This window comes from Choloepus didactylus, chromosome Y (assembly GCF_015220235.1).
Source record: "Choloepus didactylus isolate mChoDid1 chromosome Y, mChoDid1.pri, whole genome shotgun sequence".
NCBI lineage: Eukaryota > Metazoa > Chordata > Mammalia > Pilosa > Megalonychidae > Choloepus > Choloepus didactylus.
In genome coordinates, this window is record NC_051335.1 from 39935654 (window position 1) to 39952391 (window position 16738).

General features: G+C 41.1%; 1 pseudogene; it reads left to right on the forward strand.

The window, feature by feature from the left end:
* Positions 1-12744: 12744 nt before the first annotated feature.
* Positions 12745-16738, forward strand: part of LOC119524104 — a 28260-nt pseudogene continuing 24266 nt past the window's right edge.

A 16738-nucleotide genomic window follows, 5' to 3' on the forward strand; every position in this document is an offset into this window, starting at 1 on the left:
AGCGAGTGTATTTGGAAGGACTAGAGTGGAGGTTTTGTTGTAATTAAGGCAAGGCAAGGGCCTGAATCAAGGCAGTAGCAATAAGAATGGAGAGATGGATTAGAAAATTTAAGAGGTAGAATCAGTACTGGACTTTGTGACTGATGATGTAGGAGTACGTTATCAGCCTGGTATTCTTAGGTTTCTAACCTAAGCTACTGGGTAAAAAAAAAAAAGTGGTACCATCCACTAATTTAGGGAGAATTTAATCAGAGTTCTTTGATTGCAAGCATCAGGAAAAAAGACTCTAACTGACTTAAACAAAGAAACAAACAAAAGAAAGGATATGGGATAGTCACAACTGAAGGAAAAGCTGAGCTACTGGATGCTAGAAAGGTTAAGAACAAGAGCAGTTATGGGTTTCTCAGCAGCAGGAAATTATGAATGTCTCATTAGGGTGCTGTCACTTGATAACCGAGCTCTAGCCACCTTCTATCTTCTTATGCACTTGAGATTCAGATTTCTAAGAGAGAGAATCTGACTTTGTTTGGCTCCATACCCATTCCTGTGGTGAGGGATGTGGAGGTACTGTGATTACTCCAATGTAATGGAGGAGGGCGAGTTTCCCCAAAGAATGACACATGCTTTTTCCAGAAGCAGAAGCAAAGTCAAGGGGATCCTAGGCAGACAGATATGTCTGGTCAGGGGAACAGAATGGAAACGGGCAGGGTTGGGGTGGAAGGATAGTGTGCTATGGGAAGAGGTACTCAGGTTTAAGCACATTGAGTTTGAGATGCCTGTAAAAATGCCCAAAAAGTTATAACCAGTAGACATATTTAAAATGCAGATAAAAATAGTTGCTACAGCATTGCATTGTGGAAATCGAGTTAATGCATGTAAAGTGTTTAGAATGGATGCTGACACACAGCAGGCACCCAGTACATATTTACATGTTAGCTACTATAATCTCCTGGTCATCCTTTCCAAAAGTATTATTGAGTACTTCCTATGTGCCAGATACTGTACTAGATGCCTAAGATTGTTGTGAGAATGAAATAAGAGAATTCAAATAGAGCAATCAGCATTGTACCTCCACATGGAAATAAGCAGATGCTAAGCAGAGAAAAGATCTATTGGGCAGAGGCCGCACTCTGCTGGTTGGTAGGGGGAAGGAAACAGAGAAGATAAAAAAAGTCAGACATGAATATGAATTATAAAACAACCTTGAGCAAATCCACTTAGCCTCTACCAGCCTCAATTTCCTCATTTGCAAAATGGAGGTAATATGAACTACCTCCCAGGCTTGTGGTAAAAAAAAATGATTATGATAATGGACATATTGAATAGCACAGTAAGTATTCAATACATATTTGTTGAATTAATACATACTTTTCTAACCCTCCCATCACATTAGTAATGTCATAAGTAAATCGAGAATGAAGGAAGCAGAATATGATGATTGTCAGGAAAATATATTTCTGAGGCTTGGCTAGTGATATTGTTGTAAACCCTGGCAAGAAACCCCTCACTTAGTCCCACTGAGAAAAGTTTCCTTTAGAGAAAAATCTGCCACCAAAGAACTCTCATATGGAGCCACTTTTTACTCCTATTTCTTCCTTATGTCCTACTAGGTTTGATCTCTGAAAGTATCTCTAGATATTCCAATACAAATCTTTGGATCAGTGCTCATTTATTCAACAAATATTTGATGATCCTGTACTATGTATAGGCACAGTGATAGACTAGGATTAGAAAGTCAAGTAAGGAAATTTCCCTGCCTGGTTTTTCTCCATAGCACACACATATAGTATGGCAGAGTGGTTTTGAAATCAGACAGGCTTGACTTTAGTCCCAGCTGTGTGACCCTGTGCAAATTATTTAACCAATTTGTGCTCATTTGTCTTATCCATAAAATGAAGACAGCAAACATACCTATTTCATTCATGCATTTAATAAGTATTGGTTGACCACCTACTATATGTCTTCTATTCTGCCAGGACCATAGGTTGTTGTGAAGCTGAAATGACATAAAAATACGTGATGTACTTAGTACAATATAAGTGCATATTCAATTAATGTCAGTTATTGTTACAAGGCGTTAGAACCTCACTGAAAATTGAATTCCAGAGCTAGCATGTCCAAAACCACAACTCATAATTCCTTCCTGCTATGCCTCTTTCATCTTAATCCTCTACCTCCCCAAACAAAGAAATAAACCTCTCTTTCCTCTTGGGTTCCCTCTTTCCACTAACTTAACATCTAAAGATTCATCCAGATTATAAACATCCATCATCTTTGATTTTTCTCTTTCTTCTGCGTGGCAGCTGTCTTACACGAGCTTGAGATAGTGGATTGACCACATCTTTTCCCAACTCCACATAAAGTGACTTCCAGTTGGTAGCTTGAAATCATCCATGGGGGTGTTCTGGTTTGCTAATGCTGCCAGAATGCATAACACCAGAAATGGATTGGCTTTTATAAAAGGGGGTTTATTTGGTTACACAGTTACAGTCTTAAGGCCATAAAGTGTCCAAGGTAACGCATCAACAATCGGTACCTTCACTGGAGGATGGCCACCGGCATCCGGAAAACCTCTGTTAGCTGGGAAGGTACATGACTGGTGTCTGCTTGCTCCCAGGTTGCATTTCAAAATGGCATTCTCCAAAATGTCTGCATCAGCTTCCAACGGCCATCTTCAAAATGTCTGTCTCAACTACAGCTACTCTCTCAGCTTCTGTTCATCCTTCAAAGCGTCCCTCTTGACTGTAGCAAGCTCACGCCTTCTGTCTGAGCCTTTATAGGGCTCCAGTGAACTATTCAAGGCCCACGCTGAATGGATGGGGCCATGCCTCCATGGAAACTATCTAATCAGAGTTATCACCTACAGTTGGCTGGGTCACATCTCTATGGAAACACTCAATCAAAGAGTTACAATCTAATCTACACTAATATGTCTGCCCACACAAGATTGCATCAAAGATAATGGCGTTTGGGGGGACATAATGCATTCAAACTGGCACAGGTGAGCACTTACACCATAGAAATCAGTAAACACTCTAAATCAGGGCTTTCCCCCACCTTTTTGGAGAGCTGGTTGTTTACCAGCAAACCACTGCTTCTTCGTGTTTTTAAAACCTTCCACCTTTTTGTTACCACTGCTACTATCCTAGATATGGCTCTCATTTCTTTCCTAGACCTTTGCTAGTGCCTCCTAAATGCTCTCCTTACATCTGCCAATCAGGCCTCCATACTCCTGTCAGAATTCTTTTCCTAAATATGGATTGGATTGCTGAGATGTAGGTCCAACCTCCTTAACATTGTATTCAATGCTCTTTACAATCTGCCCCTCCCTACCTTGTTCCAGTCTCTCTGGACTCACTCTTACTGCTCTGAACCCTCCAAAGTAGCCCTACTACACTATTCACCTTCTTGAACATGCAGTGAACTTGCATACCACTCATGCTGTTCTCTCAGCCTAGAATGCCCTTCTCTGCCTAGTGACCAGTTTAAATATCATCCTCTCTTGGAAGCCTCAAGAACTCTCTCTCCTTGAGGTCAGAATAAATTTCTCAGACCCTGTGCTTTTAGGCTGTGCTTCCCCAAGAGGAAGAAAAGATGATAATAGTGGTAGTAATAGCAGTAGCAGCAAGCTTTTTAATAAGTATAGCTTTCTTGGATAGTTTAGGCCCTGGTAGGTTTGAGCAGAAGCAGAAGAGTAGAAAGCATAATGGCTAAACCGGGCTTACCTCAGTGGGATTCAGGAAGTGTTGCCAGAAATTCACATGGCTGAAAGATGCCTTCTCTTTACTTTCAGGCAGAACTACACCTATCCCACCTCAGATTAGCAAAGGAGAACATTTTGCAAATGTCTTGTAGAAGAGAAAAATAATCCCATAAATTTACTTGCCTCTGCCTGGTACCTCCCCCTCACTGTGAGCTGTCTCAGCCCAAGCGGGCATGGGTTGGTAGCTTGATAGTGCTTAGGGTTCATTTTGCTTAATCTGCCATTGCGCTGGTTTTCCCTCACAATTAGTTTGCTCACAAACAGCTGTTTACCAGCGCACTGTTTCTGAGGTCCAGTCCATCAGGAGTGGAAAACAAAAACAGGGCCTTCAGATGGCAAATGGACTTGAGAGAAAACAGCAGAGCTGGCACAGGAATGTGTAATGCTGTGTTTATGCCCTTTCCTGGGAGGACCAGAGATATTCATTGGGTTGGGTTGTTGTTTAAAGACTATGGAATTCCAGTCCAATGAAAGACCAGTGCAGCAGAGAACATAAACATAGAATTTTATACAGTTCTGGCTGCAATCCTATAACAAACAGAAGTGTCCATGCATGGTTTTATGTCAGTTTGTCAATTGAGTTCAAGAGGTCCTAACTCTAACTGCTATATGTAAAATAAAAGCAATTAGTGCAGCTGTTACCATTATATTCTCCAATGTGGAATTAAGTTACAGGCAGAAAATACAGACTATTTTTCCCACTTTAGTTTTAATTACAGTTTGGAAGCAGGAAAATAATTTGTTGCTTCTTTTGTATCCCTTGTCATGCTTAGTATTACTGCACAGAAAGTAGACACTTGATAAACATGAAAGCCAGAAATGGAGTAAAGATTCCTGATTGACAGCCATCTGTATGATCAAAACAGAATTCTTATTGTCACTCCCTACCATCCTCACATTCCTGTTTTGTATTAGAGAAGTTGTGGTTTACAGAACAATCATGCAGAAAATACAGGATTCACATATGCTACCCTATTATTAACACCTTGCATTGGTGTGATACATTTGTTACATTTGAGGATAGCACATGTTCATAATTGTACTATTAACTATAGTCCATGGTTTACCTTAGGATTCACTGTCTGTGTTGTACAATCCCATGGGGATTTTTTAAAAAAAATTTATTCTAGGAACGAATATGCAACCTAAAATTTCCCCATATAACCACATTCAAATATATTCAGTGCTGTTAATTACATTCAAAATATTGTGCTACCATCACCAATATCCATTACAAAAACTCCACATTCCTTTTGAATCTTACCACAGCAGGAGGTCTCTTAACCCATCAAGGTAGTCTTACATCCAATCATCTCCTCAGTAAGTTCATCAATTGGATTTTCTCTCTGCCACTATTCTGCTTTTTTTGTGTGTGGTCAATTGAGGTGCTCCAACCCACAGAACTCATTCCAAGAAAGGTGATGCTGGGAGAAATTTGGAATAATTTGTTAGGTTCTGGGCATTGTATCTAAGAAATCACTGTCCTAAGTCTGCATTGTGGTCTTTGTCATGTGATGGAAAATGGCTGGTAGGGGGCTGGGCTGTATCAGCAGGAATCATTTACCCTAGGATAGAGAGTATTGACCTGCAATTATTTCCTCTCTGGTGTTTATATTCTTCTGAAACTTCAGTAGTGTAACAAATGGTTTCCTGGTATCCAAGTGTCACACTTTACTTCCTCAAATCATGGCTCCTTTTCCACCACTCTTCTCAGCACTCTCTTCTTCCTCCCAGAACAGTTTCACCAATGGACCCACGAAATTGACTGAAGGACTGTGAAAGTTTACTCCTATTCATTCATCCCTGAGAGGGTTGGCATGATTCAGCATGAGTAACAATAATAGTTAACATTTATTGAATGCTTACCATGTGCCAGGCAATGTTCTGAGCACTTCACATATGTATCTTATTTTGTCCTCACTCATGGCATGATTAATTTTATTCTTCTCGGTTTACCAAGAAGGAAACTAAAGTCAATTAACAGACATTAGAGTCAGGATTTCAGACCAGGTAGTGGGCCTTCAGAACTCATGCTGTTAACTGTGCTTCTCTGAAGCATTAGAATTAGTAAGTGCTCAAAAAATATTTGAATAAATAAATGATTATAGGGCTCCAATTTCCAAAGGGCTTCCCCCAAGGTCTTTCTCAGGCAGAATCCACATGCTTTTACAGCACCCTGCCCCATTTCTCCGAGTAGGATTTAGACAGACGGCTGAGGGCAATTAGGCTGTGCTTGACATTTTCAAGCACAATTGAGTCCCACTTCAGGAAAGTAGACAGCAGTTCAAAAGTGAAATTACCTTCTCTGGTCTGTTGCATATGAGCTAGATTGCTCAGGCAGCCTGCTTACTCTTAGGGGAAAGGCTTGGTTCCTGGGGAGAAGGTAATCAAAATCCACAATTTTAATAGCTACTATTTTCTCATGTTAGGGATGGGGACAAGACAGGGAAGGCACACAGAACTTCAGTCTAATAAAGTTAGATCTCTTTTAGAATTGTAGGGTCTACTTAATCTCTGTATGCCTCAGTCACATTTATAAAGTTGGAAATCTCTCCCTGACTTGCTTTCTATTTCCAAAGCAGAATACTGAATCAAAGTGATCCTATGACTGCAAAGGCTCTCTGAAGGCTTAGCTGATTATAAGCATTACTCTCCAGAAGTTGGGGTATCCTGATGCAAAGAGTTGTAATGGGCATGGTTCAGGTAAAATAGGAGATTAGACAAGGAGCTGGAGTAGGATTTGCTTGTTGATAAGAAAATTGCAATGAGAGGTTATTTATAATGCACTTTAGAATTACAAAGCACTTTACAACCATTCTTAACACAATTCTACAACTGATGTAAGACTAAAAGTAATGAGGCCAGCCTGAAAGAGTTAGCCAGTGGGTTGCAAGTATGAATAGTAATTGAAATGGGAAAATGACAAATATACCTCTCAGACACAGTACAGTATATTTCTAAGAGCCTTTTTCCCTGCTCTTATAGCTGTTTCTAAGAAGACTATGGCTTAATGCTGGAGCTGGGTAGGGGTAGAGAGCTGGGCTGCTTTGATAACATTTGGTGCTACTTAGCACTGAACTTTGAGAGAACTGCATCTGGTTTTTCCTAGCATCCTTCTGTATTCCCATTGCTTTAGTACAGCACTTCTCTTGTTCTATTTTGCCTTGTAGTTATTTGAGTAGGTATCTGCCTCTCCTACTAGACAGTAAGCTTCCTGAAGGCAGGGATCTGTGACTTAGTCATTTCTGAATCTTGGTTTGGTGTATGGAAATGGTTTACACAGCGTAGACACTCCCTTATGTGCTCTCCAATCGCGGGCAACTAATTGATTCAAGGTAGTCCCAGTCCTGGATTGCCTAATAATAGACCAATCAAGCACATGCTTAAGAAACCAGCAAAGTAGGGGCATTAAATATCTTTTTTAAAGACTTGGGTATTTGATATTTAAAAAAAAGCCTAGACACAATTAGATACTACTTCATATACTCTAGGATGGCTATGATAAGAATAGTAATAATAATAAGAGCCAGACAATAACATGATTGGCGAGGATATGGAGTAATTGGAACCCTCATGCATTGCTGATGGAATTTTTAAATGGTGAAGCTGCTGTGAAAAACAGGCAGTTTTCCATAAAGTGCTAAAAACAGAGTTACCACATGACCCAACAATTCCATTCTTAAATATATACCCAAGAGAATTGAAAACATATGTACACAAAAAAAATCTTGTACACAATTGTTCCTAGCAGTATCATTTATAATAGCTCAAAAGTGGAAACAACCCAATGTTCTTCAACTAATGAATGAATGAATAAAATGTGCAGTTTCTGTGCAATGAGAGTATTGTTCAGCCATATAAAGGAAAGAAGTACTGATAGATGCTACAATATGGAACAGCCTTGAAAACATTACGCTGACTGAGAGAAGTCAATCATGAAAGACCACATATTGTATTATTTCATTTGTAGGAAATGTCTAGAATAGGCAAATCCATAGAGACAGAAAATAGATTAGTGGTTGCCAGGGGCTGGAGGGAGGGAGAAAATGGGGATTCACTGTTCATGGAAACTGGGTTTCTTTTCAGGGTGATGAAAATGTTCTAGAATCAGATAGTGGTGATGGGGTGATGGTAGCACAACTTTGTGGATATATTAAAATGCCTTGAATTGTGTACTTTAGAAATGTGAGTTGTATGGTATGAGAATATCTTAACTTTAAAAAAAGGATTGAAATAGTAATTGTGGGAAAAATCAGATTTTGTCAAACTATCGTATGCTTATTTTATAGGTTAGCATTAATTTTCTCTTGAATTATATGTGGAAGTTTAGGGTTTGTGCCACTATCTCATTGATGCTCAAGGTTTCTAAATGCTGGACCTCAACTGCCCATATTGTACATCACATTGACTCTTTCCCTCTTTGCCTTCTCTGTCAAAATCATTTGCCTGTGTCCCATACCTATTTGATGATTAGAATGAAAGTGATAAACTAATAAGAATAATGCATAATAACTGAAGATAGCGCTTACATTTTGACAGATGCCTTAACCTGAAGGAAGTGATTAATGGGGGAATTGCAGGCACCATGGCAGGGCTAGTGAGGGAAGTCATTTTGACTAGTGACGGTATGTCACTCCTCTTCAAATGCTACCAAGTAGGTTGAATTTAAGAACAGGATACTCTATGGAGGGGCCCTCCATGAGCCAGTGTGGTAGATCTGAGTTTGATTCGTTATTGGCCAGGCAACAATGTATAAAGCATCCTTTTATCACTGACAGTTTCTCAACTTGAAATTGTTGCTTTGCCTCTGCCAGGCAAATATCTTGCCTTTTTTTGTGAGAAATGTACAGCTCACTAGTAGATGCAAAAGATGGACAGCTCTTGTCTTTTAAGCCCAACTTGCTTTAGATTCCAAATCAACTTTTGCTTTTAAATTCATCCCTGAAAGGGGCCTCTACCAGTTGTTGGCTAGGGAAGTTGCCAGATTTTAGGCCAGTATATGCTTTCTAGTGTGCCAAGAATTACAAAGTGTTAAGTTCTAGGATGTGTCTTACTTTTAATATTGAGGCTCTGCCTGGAAGTAAGAGAGAAGAGGGAAGAGCATCAGCGTTTGATCACATGGACTTGTGATTGAATCCCAGCTTCTATTACTTATCAGCTTTATGAAATTGGACAAGTTACTTAACATCTCTGAGCAGTTTCCTTGTCTGAAGACTTTAGGGAGACATCACTGACATTCTCCTTGTCTGCAGAGGAGGGAATAATAATTCTTACTTCACTGAGTTGTTGTGAGCATTTGGAGATAACAGATGTGAAGTGTCTTACACTGTATTTAGCTCAGAGTACAATCTCAGAAAAATGTTAGCTCCTTTGTCCCTCTCAATGCAAGTTCTAAGCAAGTAGTGCCTAACTTTTCTCAGAACCTAAACCTAATGGAAGTACAACTCAGTGGCTGTTCTCTTTACCATAGAAAACCAGTAGTTCTCACTGAGCTGTGTATCTTATCCTAGAAGCTCATATGTGAAGGCTGCTAGTGTATGTACACATGTGTAGCAGTTGGGGCTGGAAGGAGGATGGGAGAATTGATAATGTGAAGGATGGTGAAATGAAAGTTTGGACTGCCTTGTTGGTATGTCTACTTAAAGAGCTATAGCATTTCATCTATCTTAGAAGCAGGGAGCTAATTACTTTCCTAGCACTGCTTTCTTAGCTGCTATAATCTACTCTGGTTCTTTGGGGGTCTTTTAGGGGTGGGGTGGATGGGAGAGATGGTGTAGGTAATTCCCATTGTTGTTTTGGTGTTTCACAACTTTATTCATTGGCTCCCTAACCACATTTATCGAAGTACTACTTAAGTCATTTCCATTCTTCCCAAACACCCAACTGCAATCCATTTACCACAGCAAATAACCTCCATTCTTGCTTTACTAGAAGGTGGAAGCTATCCATGGAAACCTCTTCTCTACCTCAGAATTTGTTCCAACTGTCACCTTTCATTATCTCCAGAAAAAAATCATTTTTCCCTCCTTAAGGTGATCTCACACCACCCTCTTCCTATCTCCTCTGGGATTTTCTCTATACATTTTTCTCTGTTTTGCTTTTATAGTCAATTTTTTCCTTCCCTATGACTTTTTTTTTGCTGCTGTCTAAAAACATGTGACGAGCAAGAAGTTTGCAGATTCCTGTGAGAAGGAAAGTGGGAAGAGTGTTTACCACTAAAGAAAGCCCCCTCCCACACCCACCCCACACCCTCAGCACACACACACAGGTCAAGACTGTTTCGCTGAAAAGCTGGAGAAAGTTTGGAGGGAAGCAACATCGTCAAGGGAAAGAATGCCCTGGTTTCAGGTAAGGCTAGAATGTAAAGAGTAACACTAAGAAAATGAAGAGGGTAATAATAAACCTTTGTCAGTTATTACTTACACACTGTTTTCTGTCACATTATTTTATTTATGTAGCGAAGATTGCTTCCAATGGATAGGGCTTCCATCAGCTAAAACTCAAAAGGTTAGTAGAGGGGCAGAGGTAAAATGCTTCAGGAGAGCCAAGATTAATATTAATTGGGATGTGAGAATGGGTCAGATAGTAAGAGAGAGGGGTTTTCACCAAATGTGCATGACATAGGCGAAGGAAGCAGGAGCTTGTGAGAAAAATTGGAGGAACAGGTTAGGAATGTAGGAGGCACAGTTTTGAACATGCTGAATTTTGTCACTGGAGTTGATAATCAGTAATGCAAAGCCATGACAGGCTACAGGTTGTAAGAAGTGTTATCTCAGTCAATGCTCTGAGTACCCTCTGTTGCTTTTGTTGAGCATCTCAAAATATGACACTCATTTTACACAGTTCGTTACCTCCCATCCTCTCCTTCTGTTCTCCAAGCTTCTGGTAAAGCAGAGCCAGCAGCCAGAATGTTATACAACCAAATATTATGTTCTATTTATGTTTTCAAATATATTCCATTTAGATCAAAACCATTCAAGCTACAGTTAAAGTGGTACAGTGTAAAGAACACTGGATTAATAGTCAGTAGGCAAAGGTTCTAATCCAAATTCTGCTTCTAAATTGTTGTTAACCTTTTTTGAGCCTAGTTTTCTTTTTCTTCAGTGGAAAGGGGATAATATCTGCCCTGGTTATTTGATTAGGTTAAGACTTAAACAGGATAATGGATATGAAAGTATATTGAAATTATAAAGTGCTGTATAATGTAAGAGATTATTATTTCCATTGCTCCAAAGACCTGGTGGTTTCCCTATCTGCTGTTCATAGTTTATTTCTCCTTTAGTAACTCAGCAAGCAGTAAGGCTAGGAAGAAACGATAAATGGAAGGGATAATATGAGAATGACCCATTGGGGGACCAGGCTTACTCTTCCAAGATAGAACCAAGTGTCCACTGCTCCACTCTCACTACCAACTGCCCTACTACTTTGGGCCCTCATCAGATGATTACTGCAACTGCCTCCTACCAGGCATCTAAGCGTCCAAACTTTCTCCCCTCCAATTCATCTTTCCTTGCACTTACTCTATTGTATTTATGTTTCATTAGCTCTTTTGCTTTTTAGAACATGAGAAACTTGAAGGCAGTTTCTGAGTCTTCTCTGTGCCCCTGGGGTCTAGCATAGTGCCTAGCATATAGTAGGCACTCAATAATTATTCTTTGAATGAAAGTCCCTAGAGTGATATTTCTAAAACACAAATCTGGTTATGCCACTTGCCTGCTTAAACAGTCCTTCACATGGTATTCCAGTGCCTCTATGGTCTGATATGGTCTGATCTTTGTGTGTTTCTGTAGCTTCATCTTCTGCCGCTTCCTCCCCTTTCCCACCCTTAGTCCTATGTTAACTTAGCCTTACTTAACTAGTGCTTGCAGTTCCTTAGCAAGCCATGTTGCTGACCTTTGTGCCTTTACACATGATTTTCTCCCCACTCTAAAATACCCTACCTATCCTTGTCCACCTAGCAAAGTCCTGCTCAATGATACCAGGGTGGATCTCTCAGGGAGGAGGAACATCCTTCTGGATGTTACTAAGGTAGATCTAAAGTCAAATCTTGTGACCTGACTTACTCTTTTTTGTTTGTTTTGTTTTGTTTTGTTTTTCAGGTTTAAATATAGTTACCTTTTTCTTTTTAATAATTGAATTTTATTGAGATATATTCACATACCATGCAGTCATACAAAACAAAGCATACATTTGATTGTTCACAGTACCATTACCTAGCTGGGCATTTATCACCACAATCAATCCCTGACACCTTCATTACCACACACACAAAAATAACAAGAATAATAATTAGAGTGAAAAAGAGCAATTGAAGTAAAAAAGAACACTGGGTACCTTTGTCTGTTTGTTTCCTTCCTTTATTTTTCTACTTGTCCATCCATAAACTAGACCAAGGGGAGTGTGGTCTTTATGGCTTTCCCAATCCCATTGTCACCCCTCATAAGCTACATTTTTATACAATTGTCTTTGAGATTCATGGGTTCTGGGTTGTAGTTTGATAGTTTCAGGTATCCACCACCAGCTACCCCAATTCATTAGAACCTAAAAAGGTTTGTCTAAAGTGTGCATAAGAGTGCCCACCAGAGTGACCTCTCGGCTCCTTTTGGAATCTCTCTGCCACTCAAGCTTATTTCATTTCCTTTCACATCCCCCTTTTGGTCAAGAAGATGTTCTCCATTCCATGATGCCAGGTCTAGATTCCTCCCTGGGAATCATATTCCATGTTGCCAGGGGGATTTACACCCCTTGGTAAACCTTACTTACTCTTATCTTTTTTTACCATCCTCAGAGAAATAGTTGAGGCTAACCTATGCACTTTCTATGGACATAGAGTAGCCTTTTCTATCCAGGCATGATAATGAGAAAAGAAGTTATCTTTCCTGAAACATGACTCATCCATCCCACCACCACCAGTACACAAAAACAATCCACCCTCCCCCAAATATCCTGAAAGAACAACAACAGTAAGGAATGAATCTACAATGGTCTGTGAGATGGCATATACTCAAAAGCTCACAGGGGCTAAGCAGGTATGCATACATGAATAGAAGAGGGCAGTGGGCTGTGTGGGGACTGTGGCAAACAGGAGAGCTCCACCTCAACTAAAGATCATTTGTCTTTTCCTTTCATACTCCATTCATAGCCATAATCAAATTTTTTTGTGGGGTGTGTTCACTTGGGACTCCTTCTCAGAGAAAGAAGTCTGACCTCTAAGGTCTCTTGTGTCTCTGACATTCCAAAGGGAAAGGAGACATTTTGAATGGAGGAACTATCTTGAGAAAAGGCACAAAGGATAGATATCCAGGGAATTCTTCCACTCTGGCTACATTTGTCTCCATGATCTACCCAAGCCTGACATCTCATCAGGCCTTTGCTAGATGAAGGGAAGCAATATAGTGGTTAATCATGTAGGTATTGCACACAGAGATCTAGGTTTAAGTCTTAGCTTTGCAACTTCTTTGCAGTGAAACCTTGGGCATGTCAGTTAATCTCACTGTGCTATTTTCCCTTATGGGAAAATTGGGGTTGTAACAGAACCTATAGCAAGGTGGCTGTGAGGATGAGATGAGGTAATTTGCGTGCAAAGCACTTCAAACAGTACCTAGTCTGCAGCAAACGCTCAGTAATGTTAGCCATTATTGTTGTCATTATTATAATCTAATATCCTAAGTAAATCCAAGGCATTACTAGCTGAAAATGGCTTAATGTATTCTCTCTTATGAACATTCGCATTTTCATAAGGGCCCTTAGTGCCTTAACCAAAGGAAAAAGGGGAAGAGGTTTTTTCCTACCAAGATAGGGCCTGTGAGAGAGATATTTTTGAGTAGAGGAAGTCTTTTGCCCGCCCACCACCCCCCCCCAAAAAAAAACAAAACTGCAGGTTTATTTTCAGGGAGGCTGGCACTCTATTTCTGTATCTGTAGCCTGAATATTTTCTTTTGAGGCAGAAAAAGGAAAGTAAAGGATTATTCCAAGTGCTGCTTGTGATTTGGACAAGTCCAACTCGCAGGGAGCAAGTGTATCGTCCCACTCATTCTCTTTCCTTCTTTTCCTAGACCTGGACTATTGTTTTCTGGGGTATGCTGGTGAGCTGGTGCCAGGGGTGAGCAGTGAGCCAGGTACCTATGTGTTTGGTCTGTGTCTGTCGCAGTATTTCTGACGTCTGTGCCAGCCCAAACAATTTCTCAGTGTTCCCTCCAGTATTTCTTTAAGCCAACTCCCCCCTCCATGTCATTCCAAGTTGGCTGTAAGAGACTTCTGGGGCCCTTTGTCTGAATGGTGTTGATAAACCCCACAAGCTACCAGGGCTGGGACTGAGGCTCTGTTCAGGGTGCATATACTGAGAAGCTGAGTGTGCTTCCAAAAGCCCTTCCAGAAATCAAAGACTCTTTCTGCATCTGTGTGTGGACCTGGCTGCTGCTTGGGCCAGGCAGGAGGGGCCATTTAAAGGTCTGAAAGCCTAGGTTAGGGAGGGGCATTTGGTTCCCATTTTGTTTGCTTGATTTGAAGATATCAGGCCTTATCTCTAAAAGATAAGCAAGTTAAGATTTTACAATTTCATCTGAAAAGAAAACACCAACACACTCATGTAATAGTTATTTCCTAGTCAACGGTTTTCAATAACAACAACAATAATAACTCTTAGTCCTTGTAAATACTTTCTAAACACTAGTCCTGGATCCTTTGGGCCAGGAAGTATTTTCAGTTCTAAATTCCAGTTCCACTAAAGCTTAGAGTTTTTAGAGTGAAGTTAGCAATCCACCCCCAAACCAATCTGTTTCTCTCTCTTATATACATCCTACTCTTGGAATCAAAGCGGTGGCCTGGAGCTCCTAGGGCTTTAATTATTAATATATTCATGTAGGGAAATGGGGGCTTTCTGACTGCTATTCTGTCCATTCATTCAATTTATTAATCCAACAAATATTTATTAAATTACCTACTATGTATTGGACACTATGTAAAGGGCTATAATCCCTTCCATTCCATTAGTGCTTCTCCCAGGTGTCTCAAGGTGTTTGAACATCATAACATCTTTTCTTTAATGGGGGTGACAGTTAAAATGAGGGAGGTGATTGGAGTAGTTGAAGGGAGCTCTGAAACAGCTGTATTTTCTCAAATCATTCAAGGATCATTTTGTTTCCTCCACTCAAGGTTTTTTCCTACATGTAGATCTAAGAGGGGGGTGAAGATGGAACCTAGGGGTGACTGGAAGACTTCCCTGGGTCCAAGACTGTACATTGGGCACCAGGTACAATTCTAGAGCAGTGCTTCAACCCCCAACCCAGAAACTGAATCCTGGACTGGCTACTGAGGGGCCCCTGCCAGCTGCTGGCTCTGAAGTTGGCTTTGGCTCTGGGCTAGATCTGTGTAAGTTGGGCCCAGGCTCCGCGCTCAACAGCTTGTATTGATCTCCGGGGCTCTTTTGTCTCCTCCTCCCCAGTGGAAGCCTCTCTCCCTCTCCCCCTCTGCCACTTGGGCTCTTCCGCTTTTCTGCTCTACTTCTAATGAATTGAAATCTCTGTCCTTGCTCTTTCTGCGTTTGTCCACTCAAGGGTATCTTTGCCCGAGGTCGGAGTGATGCTGTTAGTCCTGGTGATATGATTGCATAGCAACACAGAGCGGCTCTGAGAGGGGAGGAGAGAGAGAAGGAGAAGGAGGGCAGGGAGGTGGGAGAGACAGAGGGAGAGTGTGCATACAGCAGCTGTTGGCATCCCTGTCTCAGGGACTTCTTTGCTGATTCACAGACGCAGCCCAGTCCCGGCCTCCCAGCTTCCAGCTGTTGCCGGCTTCTCAGACCTGACGGCATCATCAGAAGGTAGGCCACAGAGAAATTATTTCCAAGCTTTGCCTGTGTTCAGCTGACTAAGGGGAAATGACTGAGGGAGGGGAAGCTCCAGAGGTAACTGTGTGTGAGTGTGTGTGTGTGTGTGCTGTCTGTCTGCCTGCCAGCATATGCCTTTGGGGTGAAACTTGCATTAAAAAAAAAATGCCCACAATGAAGTAGTCACCACTTAGATTCATGAAGAAAACAAAAGCCCAAGAATAGAAACTCAGACCAATTTGAGAAACTATGGTCTAAGAATGAGGAGGAGGAAGGTTCATGGTTTGCTTTTTTGAGGGAGAGGGTTATTTATTTATTTATTATTTATTTTTGTTTTTAATGACATGCTTTTTGTGCTAGGGTGGATTTCCTGGAGGGAGGGAAGGGAAAAGGTGTGTGGAAAGCATCAACTGAAAAGGGAGGAGAGAGAGGATGTGGGACCTTGGAGTATGTTTCCTGAACAAATGAGTATTCTGGCCAGCACATAGGATGCAGGAGTTCTACCCTGAAGTAGACTGGGCTCTGACCTAATAACCTGGAACTGAAAGGTTCATCCTAACGTCTGCATTTACTTCCTGGCTCAGGTCATCAATGCATGTTTCCCTGGTTTCCTTTAATCAATCAAGAGGCATCTCTCCACTCCTGAGAGTGTTGCTCGGAGTGGCTTGCAACAGGGCTTACCTCTCTTGCAGCCAAATGCCTCATTTCCTTCTGCTCTCCGTACCTTTCCCCAGCATCAGGCCCAAGCGCCCCTGCCCAGTTAGTGGGCTGGAGACTGTATGAGTACTTAAGGCTTTTTCTTCCTTTGGTAGGCAGGTAGAGCCAGGCCTCATGGGTGTTGGCTCCAAGCAGGTGGCTGGGCTGGGTGGTGGTGGTGATGGTGTGTGGAGAATGTTATCAGCAGCTGCTGCCTCCCTCCCATTGAGAGCATGGTGAATTCTGTCTGGAAATGAACATACTTTTCTCTTACGTTTTCTTTTTTGATTGTTCAAAAGAACAAAAGCCTGTAAAAAGCTCTATGTCTAGTTTGCCTTAGTTCCTGACTTTTCCAAAGGAATTCTTGTTTCTAGACTAAAGGCCCTCAGGTAAATCATCTTTAAAAGGCCCTGTGGGAGCCACGAACCTCAAGAGATTTTCCTTCTAGGATTTGG